Source organism: Ranitomeya variabilis, chromosome 3 (genome assembly GCF_051348905.1).
Source record: "Ranitomeya variabilis isolate aRanVar5 chromosome 3, aRanVar5.hap1, whole genome shotgun sequence".
NCBI lineage: Eukaryota > Metazoa > Chordata > Amphibia > Anura > Dendrobatidae > Ranitomeya > Ranitomeya variabilis.
Window position 1 is genome coordinate 624170507 of NC_135234.1, and position 12424 is coordinate 624182930.

The 12424-nt window shown below is 44.6% G+C and overlaps 1 protein-coding gene across 2 annotated transcripts in view; it reads right to left on the reverse strand.

Moving 5' to 3' along the window:
- The window catches only part of ADCY6 (adenylate cyclase 6), a 289333-nt gene that overhangs the window by 37035 nt on the left and 239874 nt on the right, over positions 1–12424 (reverse strand). The window lies entirely within an intron of this gene.

The window sequence follows — 12424 nt, forward strand, 5'->3', positions numbered from 1 at the left end:
CCTGATAGTCTGAATAATAACCAGACTAAACTATTAGTTAATAAACAACTTTTTGCTTCACAGATATCGTGGATAGACATTCCAGGATTCTTTTACCTTTAAATAGTTTATTCACTAATTATAATCTACCTGCCAATTCCCACTATCGATATTTGCAGATCAAAAACTTTTTTTATACGCTCGTCTGAACCTATCCTCAGGATAATCTTTATTTTACACACGTGTTGTTACGTAAAGAGGATCCTTCAGCTCTTCTGAATGCCTGTTTTATTTGTAGACATTTGTGTTCCATATTATATAACAATTCTGGAGCATCTTTTTATACAATTTGTAACTCATGTAATTCCTCCTAAAAATGTATTATTACATTAACAATTGCCTGCTGCTAGAACCTACACACTGACGCAGACCAACTTTTGACCAACTATCCAAGTTTACACGGGTTGCAAAATTGTTGGTAAGAAAAACCCACAATATAACTTAAAACTGACAAAAGTAATTTTACTGGTACTTGAAAATTAGTTGATATTCAGTAAATTTAAATTGAAAATTATTTTGTCAGTTTAAAGATACTTCAGTGACCGTTGTGTTTTTTTCCCCTTCTACTTTCACTTAAGACTAAAGTACCAACAATTTTGTCCACATTTGTAGCTGGACCCCTAAACAGTAAAGGCCTCAAGGCAATGGGTCTTCTTGCCCAAACTAGAATCCAGACCTGAATTAATGCCAGAATTAGTATTGTAATAAAAGATTTTAGTTCAGTTGGGAAATGACATTAGAGGGGACCTGTTAGAAGATTCATGCTACCTGATCCACAGTCAGCACTAATCGAACCCTAGGTGCAGGGCCGTATTTGGCAAGAATCGCTGATGTGAAAGTCGCCTTTTGCAGCAGATCCAGCAGTTTTTCTGCATGTGCCGCGTAACGGATCACTTACGGCAACACACGTTCGGCCTCATTCATTCCCTATGGGATTTGCGGCACTTGCCATGATCTGGCAAATGCGGTACCATACCTCCCAACTTTTGAAGAAGGGAAGGAGGTATAAAGTTTGCGGCGCGCGTAGTGTGCCGCGGCAAATTTTAGGCCACGCCTCTGACCACACCCATTTCACAACTAGTCACACCCATATGCACGTCCCAACCACAGCCATTTAGCACTGCTGATTACACTGTTTTATATACAATAATTATAAACAAAAAAAATGGCCACACTGCTCCATACTGTATAATGGCCACACATAATGCTCAATACTGTATAACGGCCACCACACGATGCTCCACATTGTATAATGGCCACATACAGTTCTCCATACTGTATAATGGCCACACATGATGCTCAATACTGTATAATGGCCACACATGATGCTCCATAGTGTATAATGGCCACACATGATGCTCCATAATGTATAATGGCCACACATGATGCTCCATACTTCCATACTGTATAATAGCCACACATAGTGCTCCATACTGTATAACGGCCACACACAGTTCTGCATACTATATAATGATCCCACATGATGCTCAATACTGTATAATGACCCCCCCCCCTCCTGTATGCATGGCTCATATTCCCCCTCCTGTATGCATGGCTCATATTCCCCCTCCTGTATGCATGGCTCATATTCCCCCTCCTGTATGCATGGCTCATATTCCCCCCCCCCTGTATACATGGCTCATATTCCCCCCTGTATGCATGGCTCATATTCCCCCCTGTATGCATGGCTCATATTTCCCCCCCCCCCCCATATGCATGGCTCATATTCCCCCTCCTGTATGCATGGCTCATATTCCCCCTCCTGTATGCATGGCCCATATTCCCCCCCCCATATGCATGGCTCATATTCCCCCTCCTGTATGCATGGCTCATATTCCCACCCCATATGCATGGCTCATATTCCCCCTCCTGTATGCATGGCTCATATTCCCCCCCCGCATATGCATGGCTCATATTCCCCCTCCTGTATGCATGGCTCATATTCCCCCTCCTGTATGCATGGCTCATATTCCCCCTCCTGTATGCATGGCTCATATTCTCCCCCCTGTATGCATGCCCTCAAGTGCTTAGTGGCAAATACGGCCCTGCCTAGGTGCACAATTATAGCCAGGTATCTTTTACACTGAAACGCCACATCAGTCAACTGGAGAAGGATGAGGAGAAGCTGGCTGGGAAGTACACTGAACTAGTTACCTGAAACATGGATTCCCTATCTGAATTTTCAAAATCAAAGTACCCGTCTGTTATGAGGAGAAAATAAGAGAAGCATATCTGGCCACAATGGCACAGCCAATGGGGATTCATGCTGCCCGTGGGTGTAGCAGCACGAATCTGCTGACAGGTCCTCTTCATGTTGAAAAATGACCCCTTCCTAACTAAACTAACATTTTCCTAGAAATGTAAACTGTTTCCATTTATTTCTAGACAGTTATGTTTCCTTAAATATCAGAATCCCTTTTATGTTATTATTTTTACTTCTGTAAGTTCTCACTAGAAAGTTCTTGTTTCAAATGGGTTGTATAATTTGCATTCCATCCCGCCATCTAACATGCTAATAGGGCCAGCTAGTATGCTAATCATTGGCATTGGTGTATCTCTGCGCACTCAGCATGCGTCATCCCTACCCGAAGGGCATGGGAATGGACCAATGGGATAAAATGCAGAGCCTTTCCAAAGAGGAAAATTTGTTCTCAGGCATAGAGTTAAACAGCAAAAGGAATAAGTGTCAAGAGGTTGTGGGTTTAAAAAAAACAAAAAAAAAAAACGATAAGAGTCAGAGGAATGAAAGCAAGCCCCAACCTGTTTATATATAATCATAGCTGTATATGCCTCATTACTAACAGATCTGTTATTTTATAACCACAAAAAAACGACCATTACAATGAACGGTCCGAACACACACATATTTTTAGATATTTCTATTTATTAAGGATAGTGTTTTTCAAACAGAGAAAATAAAAACATTAAAAATATCCGCTCTTTATAGTGCTGCCACAGACTTCGAGTAATTAGTCACGTCTAACAATAGTTTATTTATAACTCCCCATGCAAGCAGTTTCCAAGCACACATCTGTTCATACAAACTGGTATGCTGCAGAATATCACAGGAAACAATTAAATCATGTAGAATTCTGGCCAGTCATCCAGAACTGATGTCACTTCTGGCACGGCACAAGCCCAAAAACTTGTTTGTAAACAGAAAATTGATATGAGCCAGATCTAGAGAGCCGGTCACTCCTCAATGCTTGCTGAACTACAAGTTTAAGTCTATAAAGTAATATATACACACATAAACACACTGCTCCAAAAAATAAAGTGAACACTAAAACAACACAATGTAACTCCAAGTCAATCACCCATCAGTGAATTCAACATGTCCAGTCATGAAGTATCACCAACAGGGAATCAATTTCTCCTGCTGTTGTGCAAATAGCACAGACAACAGGTAGAAATTATAGGACTTAGGACGACAACCTCTGTAAAGGAGTAGTTCTGCAGGGGATGACCACAGACTCTGTTCTGATCCTTTTTGGCTGTTTTAGTCATTTTTGCATTTTTTCATTGCTCTCTTCCCTAGAGGTACTGTATAGTAGCATGAGGCAATGTCTACAATCCACAAAAGTTGCTCAGGTAGTGCAGCTCATCCAGGATGGCACATAAATGAGGGCTGTGGCAAGAAGGGTAGCTGTGTCTGTCAGCATAGTGTCCAAAGCATGGAACAGATACCAGGAGACTGGCCAGTACATGTGGAGGGGGCTTTAAGATGGCAACAACCCAGCAGAAGGACAGCTACCTCCTCCTTTGTGCAAGGAGGAACAGAGAAGCAGTGCAAGAACCCTGCAAAATGACCTCCAGCAGGCCACTAACATCCATGTGTCTGCTCAAACTGTCAGAAACAGACTCCACGAGGGTGGTATGAGGGTCTGACATACACAAGTGGGTGTTGGGTTTACAGCTCAACACCTTGCAGGGCAATTGGCATTTGCCAGAGAACACAAAGATTGGCAGATTCAACATTGACGCTCTGTGGTCTTCACAGATGAGAGCAGGTTCACAATAAGCACGTTACAGTCTGGAGATGACGTGGAGAACATTCTGATGCTTGCAACATCCTCCAGCATGACCAATTTGGTAGAGGGCCAGTAATGGTGTGGGGAGGCATTTCTTTGGAGGGCCGCACAGACCTCCCAGGTCTGGAAGGAGATCCCTCAAAAGAATATCAGCCACCTCATTAGTAGCATGCCCAGGCATTGTAGGGAGGTCATACAGGCATGTGGAGGCCACACACTACTGAGTGTGCATCATTTTGTTGTTTTGAGGTATTTCCACTGAAGTTGGATCAGCCTGTAGTTTCATTTTCCATTTTGATTTTGAGTATCATTCCAAATTCAGGACCCCATGGGATATTAATGTTGATTTACATTGATCATTATGTTTTATTGTCCTCAATGCATTCCACTATGAAATAAAGATTTGCAACTGCAATATTTAATTCAGTGATACCTAGGATGTGGTATTTTAGTGTTCCCGTTATTTTTTTGAGCAGTCTACACACACACACACACACACACACACACACACACACACACACACACACACACACAGTGTTATTTAAAGGGAGTTTGGAAAGGGTTAAAGATATGCACGTATGTGGTGCTACAACTTAGAGTATCTTGATGGTGTAGGGAGTGCAAGTACCCAGAGCTTATCTCCATGTATCCAGGGAGCAACATTTTGTTTATGACTACTCTTGGTTATGCAAGTGTAGAAAGGAAATATGTCACCTAGTAAACTATAAATAGATTAAACCTATACAATCTCTCGCCAATTACAACTTTATAACAATGCTCCATTCCATAGAGTTCTCCTGAACAAAGCGGCTCCTTTCACAGGCCTCAAAGTTTACCATCATATTTGGCGGTAACACACTCTGCTCTATGGCGTGCAGAATTGTGTGCGATTTTATATCGGAACAAACAGGAAACCTTGGTGACCAATTTCAAGTCAATGGGATCCGTCATTATATTTGCTATTCTGTAAAAAAACAGCCGAGACAGAAAACAGTCTTTCAGTCAGGAAGTGGCAGTGTTATCACAGCTGTGATTTAGTCGGATAGGCTGCTGTGACCTCACAGGTGAGTTTCAGTCGGGTAAGCTGCTGTGACATCACAGGTGAGTTACAGTCGGGTAAGCTGCTGTGACCTCACAGGTGAGTTTCAGTCGGGTAAGCTGCTGTGACCTCACAGGTGAGTTTCAGTCGGGTAAGCTGCTGTGACCTCACAGGTGAGTTTCAGTCGGGTAAGCTGCTGTGACCTCACAGGTGAGTTTCAGTTGGGTAAGCTGCTGTGACCTCACAGGTGAGTTTCAGTCGGGTAAGCTGCTGTGACCTCACAGGTGAGTTTCAGTCGGGTAAGCTGCTGTGACCTCACAGGTGAGTTTCAGTCGGGTAAGCTGCTGTGACATCACAGGTGAGTTTCAGTCGGGTAAGCTGCTGTGACATCACAGGTGAGTTTCAGTCGGGTAAGCTGCTGTGACATCACAGGTGAGTTTCAGTCGGGTAAGCTGCTGTGACATCACAGGTGAGTTTCAGTCGGGTAAGCTGCTGTGACATCACAAGTGAGTTTCAGTAAGGTAAGCTGCTGTGACCTCACAGGTGAGTTACAGTCGGGTAAGCTGCTGTGACATCACAGGTGAGTTTCAGTCGGGTAAGCTGCTGTGACATCACAGGTGAGTTTCAGTCGGGTAAGCTGCTGTGACCTCACAGGTGAGTTTCAGTCGGGTAAGCTGCTGTGACCTCACAGGTGAGTTTCAGTTGGGTAAGCTGCTGTGACCTCACAGGTGAGTTTCAGTCGGGTAAGCTGCTGTGACCTCACAGGTGAGTTTCAGTCGGGTAAGCTGCTGTGACCTCACAGGTGAGTTTCAGTCGGGTAAGCTGCTGTGACATCACAGGTGAGTTTCAGTCGGGTAAGCTGCTGTGACATCACAGGTGAGTTTCAGTCGGGTAAGCTGCTGTGACATCACAGGTGAGTTTCAGTCGGGTAAGCTGCTGTGACATCACAGGTGAGTTTCAGTCGGGTAAGCTGCTGTGACATCACAAGTGAGTTTCAGTAAGGTAAGCTGCTGTGACCTCACAGGTGAGTTACAGTCGGGTAAGCTGCTGTGACATCACAGGTGAGTTTCAGTCGGGTAAGCTGCTGTGACATCACAGGTGAGTTTCAGTCGGGTAAGCTGCTGTGACATCACAGGTGAGTTTCAGTCGGGTAAGCTGCTGTGACATCACAAGTGAGTTTCAGTAAGGTAAGCTGCTGTGACCTCACAGGTGAGTTACAGTCGGGTAAGCTGCTGTGACATCACAGGTGAGTTTCAGTCGGGTAAGCTGCTGTGACCTCACAGGTGAGTTTCAGTCGGGTAAGCTGCTGTGACCTCACAGGTGAGTTTCAGTCGGGTAAGCTGCTGTGACATCACAGGTGAGTTTCAGTCGGGTAAGCTGCTGTGACATCACAAGTGAGTTTCAGTAAGGTAAGCTGCTGTGACCTCACAGGTGAGTTACAGTCGGGTAAGCTGCTGTGACATCACAGGTGAGTTTCAGTCGGGTAAGCTGCTGTGACCTCACAGGTGAGTTTCAGTCGGGTAAGCTGCTGTGACATCACAAGTGAGTTTCAGTAAGGTAAGCTGCTGTGACCTCACAGGTGAGTTACAGTCGGGTAAGCTGCTGTGACCTCACAGGTGAGTTTCAGTCGGGTAAGCTGCTGTGACCTCACAGGTGAGTTTCAGTCGGGTAAGCTGCTGTGACCTCACAGGTGAGTTTCAGTCGGGTAAGCTGCTGTGACATCACAGGTGAATTTCAGTCGGGTAAGCTGCTGTGACCTCACAGGTGAGTTTCAGTCGGGTTAGCTGCTGTGACCTCACAGGTGAGTTTCAGTCGGGTTAGCTGCTGTGACAGCACAGGTGAATTTCAGTCAGATAAGCTGCTGTGACATCACAAGTGAGTCTCAATATGGTAAACTACTGAGATATTCTAAGTGTAAGCTGCTGTGTGACATAAGTGGATCTCGGGCCATTTTCACTCAACATAATTTCACAGTCCAATTTAGGATCATGATGTTCAGAGTAGCAACGGGTCTCCTGCCCTAAACTTAACAGCCTTGTGCATGCCCATTAGGCCTCTTTCACACTAGCGTCGTACTCGGCCCGTCGCAGTGCGTCGGGCCGACGTACCGACGCTAGCTGTGAATGCGCCGCACAACGGGGGCAGCGGATGCATTGTTCCAGCGCATCCGCCGCCCCATTGTGAGGTGCGGGGTGGTGCGGGGAGGTGGGGGCGGAGTTCCGGCCACGCATGCGCGGTCGGAAATGGCGGTCCGTCGGCAGCAAAAAACGTTACATGTAACGTTTTTTGCAGTCGACGGTCCGCCACAACACAGCGCAACCGTCGCACGACGGTTGCGACGTGTGGCAAAGCGTCGCAATGCGACGCTAATGCAAAGCAATGGTGAAAAAACGCATCCTGCAAGCACTTTTGCAGGATGCGTTTTTTCAAACAAACGACGCATAGCGACGTGCAGTGCACGATGCTAGTGTGAAAGAGGCCTTAGGTGGGCGAGTTCGGTTCAGTAGACCTGCGGCCCATTCAGACATTGTAGTGAGTACTTAGACTGGTTTCACACATCTCACATTGACAGACCTGATCAGATACACTAACCCACTTGTGAGAAGTGGCTGTGACAAGTGGATCCAGACAAGTAACATCACACCTCTATGGGCTTATGTGGGACTATAGGTGAATACAAGTCGGGAAAGATGAATTTCTGGCTGTGACATCACATTTAGCTTTAGGGAAACTCAGAGGTGGATGTACATATATTACAGCATAAAGTGGGCCACAATAGTGAGTTTGCCATCAATTCACATGTAAACAAACTATAAAATCCCTTGATAATTTAAGAAAACCAAACATGTACAATTACTGCTATAAATCATGTAAGTGATACTGTAATTGAAGAGAATTTGATCCGCTATTTATTTGAATCAGAGTTGTTTATGGGAAATGTTAAATTCCAAAAGAAAAGAAGCCAAGGAAATAAAAATACGACGTGGCTTACTAGGGATATCTAAACTGTGTTCGTGGATAGCCGTGGCACTGAAACAAAAACATGTACCTGATTTTTATAACCCGCTGATTTCCCTGCATCATTTACCTGACAATTTCACACTTGAGGGGTGGCTTTTCTCATGATAGCTGAATAATAAAATTTTGTAGACTGAAACATTGGCCATCATTACTTTTATTGTATTCTGACTTATCAATGACATTCAAACCTTAAAGTGTAACTGTCATTTACATTTTTATTTCACAAATCAATAGTACACATGAAAATAGCAATTTAGTAATATACCTTATCAGAGAAATCTGCAACTTTGGAAAATATCTTATCAGAGAAGTCTGCTTCTTTCTCCTCCAGGACTGATTTTTTTTTTTTTTTAAATTCTCAATCCTCGGGTAAAATCTGTATTCAGCGAAGACCGATTGTTACATTACTGAGATAGGAGATGGCAGGTTCTATTGATAAGATTCTATGAAGAACAGAGAACAGAAGAGGAGCTTTCCCTCAGCTTCTCCCTCTTTCTCACCTTTACATAGCATCATATCAGTAGCAGCTGCCATCTCCTGTCTCTAATGTAACAATATGTCTTAGCTGAATACAGATTTTACCCGAGAACTGAAAACTTAAATAATGAAAGCTCAGTCCAGGAGGAGGAAGAAGCAGATTTCTTTGACAAGATATGTTACAAAGTTGCTTATTTTCATGTGTACTATTAACTTATGAAATAAAAAAGCAAAATGACGGTTATGCTTTAAATGCATGTCCACATTAGTCTTGTAGTCCATCTCTATTCGTTCCGGCGGGTTGGTAGCCACCATTGCAACCAAGGTACAATTTGCCCACGAGAATATGATTTATATCACTGATCACTACGGTTTGAAGTTAGATGCTCCAATTTTTTGCAGCTTCCCATTTTAATGTTAGTGCGAACAAGGGGAGAGTTGGAGCTGAGAAGGCAAAGACGTGTGAAGACTCCCCTCTCTGGGACTTACAGCTCAGACTGAAGGATGCGTTGTATGATACTATAGGCATGCAATGGCATAGGTCACCCACTGACATTCAAAAAAATACCCCAAAACACACATGTTGGCATATGCAGAGGAATATCTGCCCAGTGTATGCCAAAACACACTACCATGGCACATATCATGAGCATGGGAAGCTATGGATTTACAGTATGCATCACTTTCTAGTCCCTTGTGACATACATGTTTAAGATTTTTTTAATTCATTCCTTTTTTTTTTACTGTTTAAAGAAGATCTGTCACCAGATTTACAATACTATCTACATACATTACGAAACTGATCTCTACCCTCTGATGAGACTGGTGTGCTTACTTTGAAAATCTATTGTTATTTAACAATAATAAATATAAAATGTTACACATTTTTTCATTGAGTCCATATAATGAGGGCGAGATCTCATGAGCCCAGGTATATTTAGTCTCAACCACCTAACCTGACAGCTGCGGTTTGTACTGAGCAGCGTGAAATCTCAGCAGCATCAGAGAAAAAAAGATACTTAAGAGCTGTCAATCAGGCTGAATTAAAGAAGTTGTCCACTATTTGGACACCTTCTTGTCACACCCCTGGCTTGGCTCCTCATAAAATAATATAGCTTATTCTCACCTCCCGCGGTGTGGGCACTCCATCTCCCAGGCCTCCTGTGCGGTTGCTGTGACACCGGAGCTCAATCAGCGCTGGCGTCACTGTCCCCGCTTCTTGTTGAAATGAACATGAATAGGAAGCGAGATCAGCCGCTGCCCGGACTTCCTCTTCATGTTCGATTTGTCTGAAAGCGGGGACAGTGACGCCAGCGCTGTCACAACAACCGCAGGGGAGCTCCAGGAAAACGAGCGCCGACACCGCGGGAACGGTGCCGGCATGGGAGGAGAATATAAGCTTTACTATTTTATGGGGGCCAAACATTTCAATCAAGAAGGGGTTGCCCTAGTAGTGGACAACCCCTTTAAACTTTTAAGAAGTATTTTGCAGCAGTTCTTTCTTTTCAAAACCTACAGTAGCCTAATCAGATCGAGAGAATTTAATACTGTATGCAGACTGTATTGTGAAATCTGGTCACTGTTGGGTTAAAATGCGTTTCTATGAAGTTGCTCAAGCTTGTATGTTTCTGTGTAACGGTGGGAAATTGATTGGGAAATTCGGAGCCCCACTGACAGCAGGGGCTGAATACCATTATTTTTGCGGCTTGTACGATTTTCAGAGCTATAACTGAAACAGTCACGGAAAAGAACAAAGCATAGGATCCTGGTAGATCTGACAGGTTTAATATAGGACAACAGCCGTCAGAACATATACATCGGTTTCACAGATCTCCTTGTCTGAAAATTAGAGCACTAATGTGCTCAGACTTTCCACGCCCGTCTAGAACCAGCAGCCTCCCCACAGAGTATAGCATGTGTACTGTGAAGCTTATTTCAATACAGTCGGCTCATTAGTCTGGAGAAGGTTCACATGGAATCAGTAATTACAGCTTATTTATTATGGATGGATTTCCAGGGGCTTTAGCCTTTGCCAAGACATGACATCGGAATGGGTAAAATACCTCCTGGTTCCACGTGCGCACAATGCAGTTTGACTCATTTGCTCTTCCGGAATTATCTACTGAAGCAGAACACATTGTAAATAGACAGTCTTTGGGGTATATGTGACAAGGCAGCATCGTGCCTTTAGGAAAGATTTGGCTGAGAAAGGCATGTGACTTGGGAGTTGCTCGCCCCTTGGCATGTCTCATTAGGCAGATCCCACAGGAGGTCCTCTGACGAACTATTTAATTAAGTGTTTCTGAGAGAAGAGCTCTGCGTCCCTGTGTTGTCTTTGCCTACCCTCACCAGGGGGCCTCTCTCACGCTCAATCCTTGGGAAAACCAGCAGCCTGTGTGAATCCAGAGAGTCCGGAAACACGAGCAATGCGGCTCTGCTGTCACAGCATTACTAACAAGACAATCTCTGGTTCATTCACCGCAGCATGCACATGGGAAACGTATGCTCCAGTGTGTGCTCAGTACAGGTAGGCCACAGAGGTCACTCACCACGGGAAATTACAGATTTCATTCCAAAATAAAATCAGTTCTTGGTCAATCTCATTTTCAGGTGGATTTACAATCTGGCCTGCTCTGATCCTAGTTCCATCAGAGTATAATTATTGGTTTTCTACACTGACCCACAACAGAGTAAAATGGAACCGGCACATTCAGTTGTCATTTTATCATTTACTATGAACTTGAGGAAGAAATAGACTAGCCTAGAACCCTGTTAAGTTGTAAAAACCTGGAACATTTGATTTTCAAAGGCAAAAATCTATAAACTGAAAACATGCAGTTAAGACTTTTAAGCGCTTATCTCATTCAAAAAACAATTTTTACACAAAAAACTGGCCCATGAATTAACTAGCTGTGCAGACCTGTCTTCAGAAACCCCTGGGGACAGCTCCAGCTCATCTGAAACCCCTGGGGACAGCTCCAGCTCATCTGAAACCCCTCGGGACAGCTCCAGCTCGTCTGAAACCGCTCGGGACAGCTCCAGCTCGTCTGAAACCCCTCGGGACAGCTCCAGCTCGTCTGAAACCGCTCGGGACAGCTCCAGCTCATCTGAAACCCCTCGGGACAGCTCCAGCTCATCTGAAACCGCTCGGGACAGTTCCAGCTCATCTGAAACCCCTCGGGACAGCTCCAGCTCGTCTGAAACCCCTCAGGACAGCTCCAGCTCATCTGAAACCCCTCGGGACAGCTCCAGCTCGTCTGAATCCCCCCTCGGGACAGCTCCAGCTCATCTGAAACCCCTTGGGTTGGGAGAGCTCCAGCTCATCTGAAACCCCTCGGGACAGCTCCAGCTGGTCAGAAACCCTTCGGGACAGCTCCAGCTGGGCAGAAACCCCTCGGTACAGCTTCAGCTGGTCAGACATTACGGCTGCCTGTTTTGGACAGCTAAACTTAAAGGGAATCTGTCACCATGTGTTTGCTATGTAATCTGAAAGCAGTATGATGTAGGGGCTGAACCTGATTTCAGCGATGTGTCACTTGCCGGTCCACATAGTGTCATTTTGATACAGTCACTGTTTTCTCTGCTGCAGATGTTGCAGTGCCCAGGATGCTAATCCTGATGTAACCACACACCCCTCCACACCACTGATTGGCATCTTTCTGTGACACTGTAAATAGGCAGAAGGCTGCCAATCAGTGGTGCTGGGCGGGTTATACAGTGCAGTTGACTAGTCCTCCTGCTAATTAAACACTAAATTGAAAGAGCAACACACCACTGCAATCAGGATTCATCATGTAGATTTCATATAAAAAAGTCT